Consider the following 7,539-nt stretch of genomic DNA (forward strand, 5'->3'; position numbering starts at 1 on the left):
GATGCAGAGCCTGGAGCTGTGGGCTCCCAGCCCTCCACAAACCTCCCAACCACCACCAGCCCAAGCACCAAAGCCCCACGTGCTGCACCTGGACCATGGCCCCGTCTTCCTCCATCATCTTCCTCTTGGCTAACGCCACCCAAAGCGCCGTCAGGAGCCCAAAACCCCCTTTGAGGAGACTCCTTCAGCCCGGCGCGCGGCCCCGCCGTCACCAACCACCTGCAAGAAACCTGTCTAGAGACACTCCAACTCGGCGGCTCCCCAACGCCCCACTTGCTCAGCTCCACAAATATTTGAATTAAGGTCCCCTGGGGAGCCGCAGTCACAGAGTAACTGATTTCTCCTCCTTCATTATATCTCTGTGTAATTTACCGAGGGACGGCGGCGTGTGCCTCCGTTCGAGTGAATTCCCAGCAGGACTCCCCAGAGCTCACAAATCAGGCAAAGGCAAGGCATTAGAATATGAAAGGTGAGGCTGGTCTCTCCCCACCAAGACTCATCTCGCTCTTCCCCGGCTCCGGCAGCCCCGAATTACGTTTTATTTCCGCCTGCCGCCTGCGAGCGGGTTGGAGCTGGGCACGGGGCCGTGTCCCCGGCTCCGTCCCCAACAGCTCCTGCTCCCTTCTGGGCAGGGAGGGGAGCGGGGTCACCTCCCTCCCGGCAGCATCTCGGGAACCAGAGACACAACGAGCACAAAGGGAGCCAAGGTTTCCAAGAAAAAGCCAGCAGAGATCCTTGCCCTGAGCTCCGACTGATTTCCATGAGTAGCCCGTGCCTCAGTTTCCTCACCTAACAGATAAGAGCAATCGCTCCCTCCATTTACTGGTCTAAGACCCCAACTTTTAAATGTTGGAGGTCTGTGAAACCCAGCAGGATGGATCCACCTCCAGCCAGGAGGAGCTGGAGGACAAGTTTGCCTGTGCGCCTCGATGGTTACCTGGAAGAGATGAAATAAGCACCGAGAAGAAACAGAGGGAAAGGGAAGGATGGAGGAATTTGGTCTCAGGATGCACACGGAAGCTGCTCAGGGCTGTTATTGTACGAAACACAGTGCGAGGAGCTTGGTCTTCAGCGGACCCAACTTGGTCCAAACTGAACCCAAAGCTACGCCCTGCGCTGATGTGCGGGGTGGGAGCCCCGAGAGCAGTTGGTGTTTGGGATCGGGGGCTGGTGGAGGGGCACAGGACCTCCTGCGGGTGTGCTCAGCACCTCCAGGCTGGGCAGGGGCTGTCCCTCCCCAAACCTCCTGGCATGGGATTGAGGGGCCGTGGTGCCGGAGCACGGCACCAGCTGGGCTGCGAGGCAGCGAGCTGCGTTCCAGATCCTCAGCAAACAGTGGAGGGCAACATTTTGCTTCCTGGAAACCCAGAGAAAGAAGTGTTTTTTTCCGAAGAGCTGCAGCTCAGAAGCAACCTGTAATGGAGAGCTCGGCAAGCTGGGTGTTCCCCCTGCCACCTCCTCTGCGAAGACAAAGCCTTGGCAGATGGTGGTGGCGCTTCGCAGCGCTCCTGCTCGGGTTTGCTCTGGGAGCTGGGTGCACGAACCCCGATTCTGTTTCCTGCCTTTAGGGGTTCGAGCGGTGTCAAACCAGCCCGTCCCTCGGACACCTCAACTTCCCAGAGCCCACCTACTGCCTCCCCGTGCGAGCTGACTTGAGGACCTCAGGCTGTTCAATCTGTAACAAAGAACTCCTTTCTCCCAAACGTTCGCCAGAGAGAAATGGGCTGTGCTGAAACCAAAAAAAAACAAAACAACACAAAGCCCCTGCAAAAGGCAGCTCCAAATCCCCAGCCCCAGCAGGACAAGTTCCCTCCCCGAGCCTGGGCGAGCCCCGTCCCGGTGCCAGGGCTCAGGAGCACGGGCAGGTGAAGCTGGTGCAGGGCTTCCTCCTGTGCTGGGCGTTTGTAGAAGGCAATGAGAAGGTACCTGGGAGGAAAATGCGCCACTAACCCTGCTCCAGAGCATCTGCGGGGGATGCCACCATGATCTTGGAGCCACAGAAAGCCCTGGAGCAGGTCCTGAGCTGTCCCCATGGGCACCCCACGGTGCTCGCACGTCCCCCACGGGTTGTCCCCGGTGGGACCCTTCCAAAAGCTCTGCCCAGGCCACCCCCTGGATACCCCAGCGGGTGCTTCCACCCCACCCCACCCCATCCCATCCCATCCCATTTAGGGCCAGGTCCCCCCCCAACGGGGCAGCAAGGAGGTGACAGCAGATGGGGGGTCTCCATCCTCCAGAGAGGGGACTTTTGGGGCGATAATGGGCAGAGAGCACCCCAGGGAGGGTTGCTGGTGGCTCTGGGGGTGAGCTGTGAGCCCAGAACCCCTCGCCCGGGGGGCTCGGAGCGGGATCAAAGCCCCGAGCGCAGCCTGAGGCCGGGGGAGGCAGGCGGCGAGAGATGAAACGGAGCAAAAAGTTCCCCGGGTTCGGACGCGGGACTTGGAAAGGATTCGACGGCAGCTTGGAAAAGGAGGAGGAGAGGGCCGGGAGCAGCAGCGTTCAGCAGAAAGGAATGTCCTGATGGGCCGGCAGCCTGAACGCCAGCCAGGACCCCCCCACACCCCCCTCCCCACACTCCTTCCCGAGGCTGTTTAAAAGCCCCGGACCTCTCCAAGCCCTTTAATTGGAGCTTTAAAAAACTTCCTTGTTCCTTGACGCGGTGAGCTTTGCGTTTCATGCCCAAAATGACTCAATTCCCCCTCTCCCTCCTCCCCCCCCAATGCGAGAAATCTCCTTTGAAAGCTCTGCGAGGAGCCAGCTCCATCCCCTCCCCACCAGCCCTGGTAGCCCCCAGCCCTCGCCACCCCCCTCTCCAGCCCCCTGTGTGCGTTCTCCCCTAATAACCCCCAGCCCAGCTGCCTCCCTCTCCCTTCGCCCTCCTCCTCCCTGCCTCTCTCGCTCCCTCTTTTCTCTCTCCTCCTCCCCCCTCTCCGCCGCCTCCCCCCTTTCCATAACTCAAAAGCTTGTCAGGCTGGTTCCAGACTGCTGGCGCCAGGCTTCACTCCAGGAAAAAAAAAAAATAAAATAAAGCAAAAGAGAAAGGCATGCAAGGCAAAACAGCCCCGCCACATGAACACACATCAAACCAGCCCTTTATCTCCCCGGAATGCTCTCCCCTCTCCCTGCACAGCTCCCTACCCCGGCCGACACACACGCACCCGCTGTAACCCTAATGCAGCAGCGCCAGGCTGCGAGCGCGCACGCCCCGCCGGAGAACGGCGAAGGAGCAAATACCAGATCTATTATTTAGCAGCCTATCAATTATTTAGGGCCCCGGCGCGGGGAAAGGGTGGGGAGAGGAGGCCTTGGCGGAGGAGGTTTTTACCCCGGTAATTCGGGCGAGGTGGGGGGGTGCTGCCCCCAACCCGCTGCCCGCCCGCGGGGAGGTTACAGGGTGCCTCTGGCTCCAACCTTCTCCCTTCTGGCCCACCCCAGAGCTTGGCAGCCCCGTTATCCCACCCCAACAGCACCCCAGTCCCAGAGCCATCAGACCCTTTACCCCGAGGGGTGATGGCTCCGGCTCCCCCCTGCCTCCTGGTGCAGTCCCCGGTAATGGGAATTTGGGTTTTGATGCGCAACGCCAACCCCATTTGGCTGGTTTAGCAGCAGATCCTACACGTCTCCATGGCACCTCTTCCCGGGGCCACCACCGATGGCCACCCCAAATGGTGGCTGGTGTGGGGCTGGTGTAGGGCTCCGGAGCCCCAGGGGAGCCCCACATGCAGCCAGTCCCCATGGGGCCACGTACGGGACCCAAGAACCCAAGGAGCTGCTCCTGAAGGTCCCTTCCCTTCAGGTCCTTTCAGGAGGTGCAAGGGCCATATCTCTCCACCCCATGTGGGATTTGGGGTTGGTCTGGACCCCAAAAGGTCAAACCCAACAACGTGGGACCCAACCCATTCTTTAGGGGAAGGACTACACCGAGGTACACAACCTCTCCACGCCCTTCCAGCCCTGTTTTCTCCTGGATTTTGGAGCAAGCCCCAGCCCGCTATTTTTGTGGTGGCCCCAGTCCCCAGGCAGGTGCCACCCCAGGGTGCTGTGCCCATGGGCTATTGCCGCAAGCTCCCAGATGGCCACCGCAGCCCCCCTGGAGGTAGCCGCGTTTCGGCAGCAAGATCACACTGAAGGAGCTACAGTGGGAACGTGTGAGGAGGTGGGTGTGCTGCGAAGATTTTTTTTTGGCAGACTTCAGGATGACTTTATTGCTCACAAGTTTTCGAGTCATGGCTGAGTAACACACTCATCGCATGTCTGAAGCAAAAAAAAAAAATATATATATATAAAAAAAAATCCCTTACCCCAGCACAAAATAAATAGCCTGGACAGAGCGTGGTTGCTTTGCTCCCCTTCCCCGCTCCGGCTCTGCACGGCCGGGGGCTGTAAGGCTCCACGGGGGCTGCAGGCAGGCGGTGCTGGCACACGGGGAGGTTGTTTCCCCTGCAGTTTGGCAGGGAGGGTTGCAGGGATGCGAAGATGCAGGCAAGAGCACCAGCCCCTTCCCAAAATGTCCCCTCTGAGCGAGGGATGGGGTACGTGGGGCGCAGCCGCGCCGTCCCCTCGGGCAGGACCTCAGGGGATGATTTGCATCAGGGTGGCACAGCCTCGGGTGTTTTCTTCTCTTGGCACCAAGAATTTTGCAAAGCCTCCGGGGCCAGAAGGAGCGAGTGGCCCAGGGCACGTCCGTCACACCAAGAGTTCGGCCCTGGCACCACATCCCTGGGCAGATGTGGTTGCGTAGCCCTAAACCTACAGAAAATTGCTGCTCCTGGGCAGAGCCAGGCACACCGAGCTTCTGGCACATGGCTTGCTTCTTCTGGGAACAAGGGAACATGGAGCTTGGCTGGCTCAGGACAAAACGTCTCCATCTCTGGTCCATCTCTGGTGCTTTCCAGTCCTGTAAAGCAGGAGCTGCTCCTGAAAAGCACCCGGAGGTTCCTAAACCAGGAGGAAAACTCCTGCCCCTCGCTCCATCCGAGTGGGTCGTGGTTGACCAAACTCCTGCAACGACTCAGCAGGATCACAGGGTGTTAAATAAACCCATGGGTGCAAAGACAGAGCCCTCCTCTTCCCCAGGTGGGGGAACCAAGGCAAAGAGGGACAAAGCAGACTTCATGAGGTCACCAGAAAGTGGGATGGAGAGCAGGAAGGGACCCCAGAACACGGGGGCTCTGCCGTGCCGCTCCCAAATCCTCACATCCACCCCGACCCCCCAATTTCTGAACAAAGAGAGAGGAGATGGTTGGGGTGTGAATCCCTCCAGGTGGTGAGTTTTTGGTGGTAACAGCGTCACGAGCTCCCAGGGCAACTCTCGAGCACCAAAGGAAGACAACCGGGGGGAAAATCCTCTCCCCTTGCGCAAAGAAAGAGCAAAGCAAAGAGCTGCTCCTTGCCAGCCGCCGTCCCAGCCCTTCCACACCAAAAGCTTAGAGCAGATAAGAACTTGCTTGAAAAAAGGGGAGGAAAAACAATAAAACTTATTAATCCCACTCTAATTTAATAGGTTCAAAAAATATATTTGCCTTTTTTTTTTTTTTCTGGTATACTTGTTATCCTTTTTTCAAAAAGCAACATTGCAGAAAAAAACATTCCCTGTGCTCGCTGCTGCTCCTCCTGAGGGAGCTTATCTCAGGGAGGAAAAGAGGGCGACTTAGGGAAGGAAGAAATTTCACTGAAGATTGAGGGGGAAAAGCAGAAGGACGGGAGGAACCCTTCATTTAGAAATGTCACAGGCAGTTTTGCGAAGAAGGGAAAAAATTCCATTATGTTGAGATTTTTATTTTTTTTTTCTTTTCACGAAAACTTTGCGTGCGTTTGTTTTTAAGGGCTGGTTGTTGGGGCTTTTTTTTTCCAGCTAAAAATAAAACTCCACATGCAAAAAAAAAAAAAGTCAGCCATCCTTGGGCAGAGCCGGGAGCACTTGCAGGGACAGCAGCGACCCTGGGACAGCTTGTGCCACTTCCCAACACGTGGCCCCAGTTGCCGTGACACTGCCGGGGAAGGCTCGATGGCCAAAACCCGTCCTGTGCTGCCTTTATCACCACCAGGGCACAGAGAACCGGGTCTGGATGCACCGTGGCTGTCAACAGTGGGGTTTGCAGTGAGGCTGAGCACGAGATGAGGGCTGGATCCTCCACCCATGGCACGGGGACGCAGCCACACGCGAGCACCGCACTCGGGGAGCACCAGGCTGGATGCTTTTGCTGCAATCCCTGCGCACTGCGAGGCACAGGAGGGGTATAGAAAGGATCCAAACAGCTTCCCTGGACCACGCTGGGATGCTCCATCCACAACGCATGCCCTTAGGAAAGGGGGAAGAGGCAAATCCAACAGCGAGGGCCAGCGCGTGCCGGTGCACAGGGCGCGGACGGTTTCGGCGCTGGCCGGTCCCAGCTGTATCCTCTCCCCATTTCCCTTCCATGCGTGCAGCCGGGCTCCCCACCCCGCTCCCGCCCCGCTGAGGTCAGCTCCGGCTATTCTCTCCTCTGCTTCCCCTGCTCCTGCCACGCACTTCCCCTTCTCCCTTTGATATTTCACCTTCGCTGCGTCATTCCCCGCGTGCCGTTTCGGGGCTCGGGTGCACGGGGACGTGCCGTTCCTCACCGCCCTCACAGGGTGAAGCGGGGCTGACCCTCACCATCGGGGTGCACATCACCAAAGGCCAGCCAGCCTGGTCCTTTTGGGGGCTCATCTCAGGCCAGGTGGAAGAGACGGGGTGGGTAAGGAGCAGAAAGGCAGCCTGGCTCCCTGCGCCAGCACCCAGCACCATCAGGCACTCCCTCAGCTGCTGGCTGGGTGGTTTCTCACATGCACACAAGGAATAAGCCACCAGGCACTGATGAATATTCAACTTTTAAGAGATCTTTTAAGAGATTACCAACCCAGGAACCCTCCAACCCTACGGAGGTGCTGACTTGCAGGTCTCTGCCCAGCACCATGAGCCAGGCGCTCGAGCACCCACCCCACTGGCACCAGCAGCAATGTGCCAAACCCCGAGCAAAGCCCCTGCTGTGCCTGGGGACGAGCGGCTTCCTCGTGCTCCCCCCAACCCCACAGTGAGCTAAATGCCAAGACAAGCAGCTGGGCTCCTCCCCGTGCTGCCTGATCACCGCTCGGTAGCGAGCCCACATCCCATTTGGGTGAAACGTCCTCTCCAACAAGGAGCTGCTGGGCTGGGAACAATTCCCCGCTGGCCTCGGGCACTCCCTGCCCACACAGCCCACGGGCACCAAGCCAGGACCCTTAACAAAAGCACAAACCAAAAGGACAGCACGCGTTAGCTCTGCGGTGGGTTTCCCTCGAGGGTCTTCCTCCAAACCCCATCACCCCAAGCCCACAGCAGGCTCATCTGCTGGGCATCGCTCAGGCACCTCCCTGAGCCCGTGGTGTCCCCAGGCACCGCTCCGGCTCCTCGCCACCGCCAGCCAACATCTGCTGGAGACCTCCCGAGCACCATGCCCGTGTCAGCGAGCCGCAGAGCTGAGCACGGGGGCTGCTCCCTGCGGTTTTAGGGAGGAGGCACAGGGATTCTCCTGACAC

At 58.8% G+C, this 7,539-nt stretch overlaps 1 long non-coding RNA gene across 1 annotated transcript in view; it reads right to left on the bottom strand.

Annotated features, from left to right (window-relative positions):
- Window positions 1-7,539, bottom strand: part of LOC139999045 (uncharacterized) — a 66,067-nt gene that overhangs the window by 4,930 nt on the left and 53,598 nt on the right. The gene's annotated exons all lie outside the window — the stretch shown is intronic.

This window comes from Anas platyrhynchos, chromosome 18 (assembly GCF_047663525.1).
Source record: "Anas platyrhynchos isolate ZD024472 breed Pekin duck chromosome 18, IASCAAS_PekinDuck_T2T, whole genome shotgun sequence".
Taxonomy (NCBI): domain Eukaryota; kingdom Metazoa; phylum Chordata; class Aves; order Anseriformes; family Anatidae; genus Anas; species Anas platyrhynchos.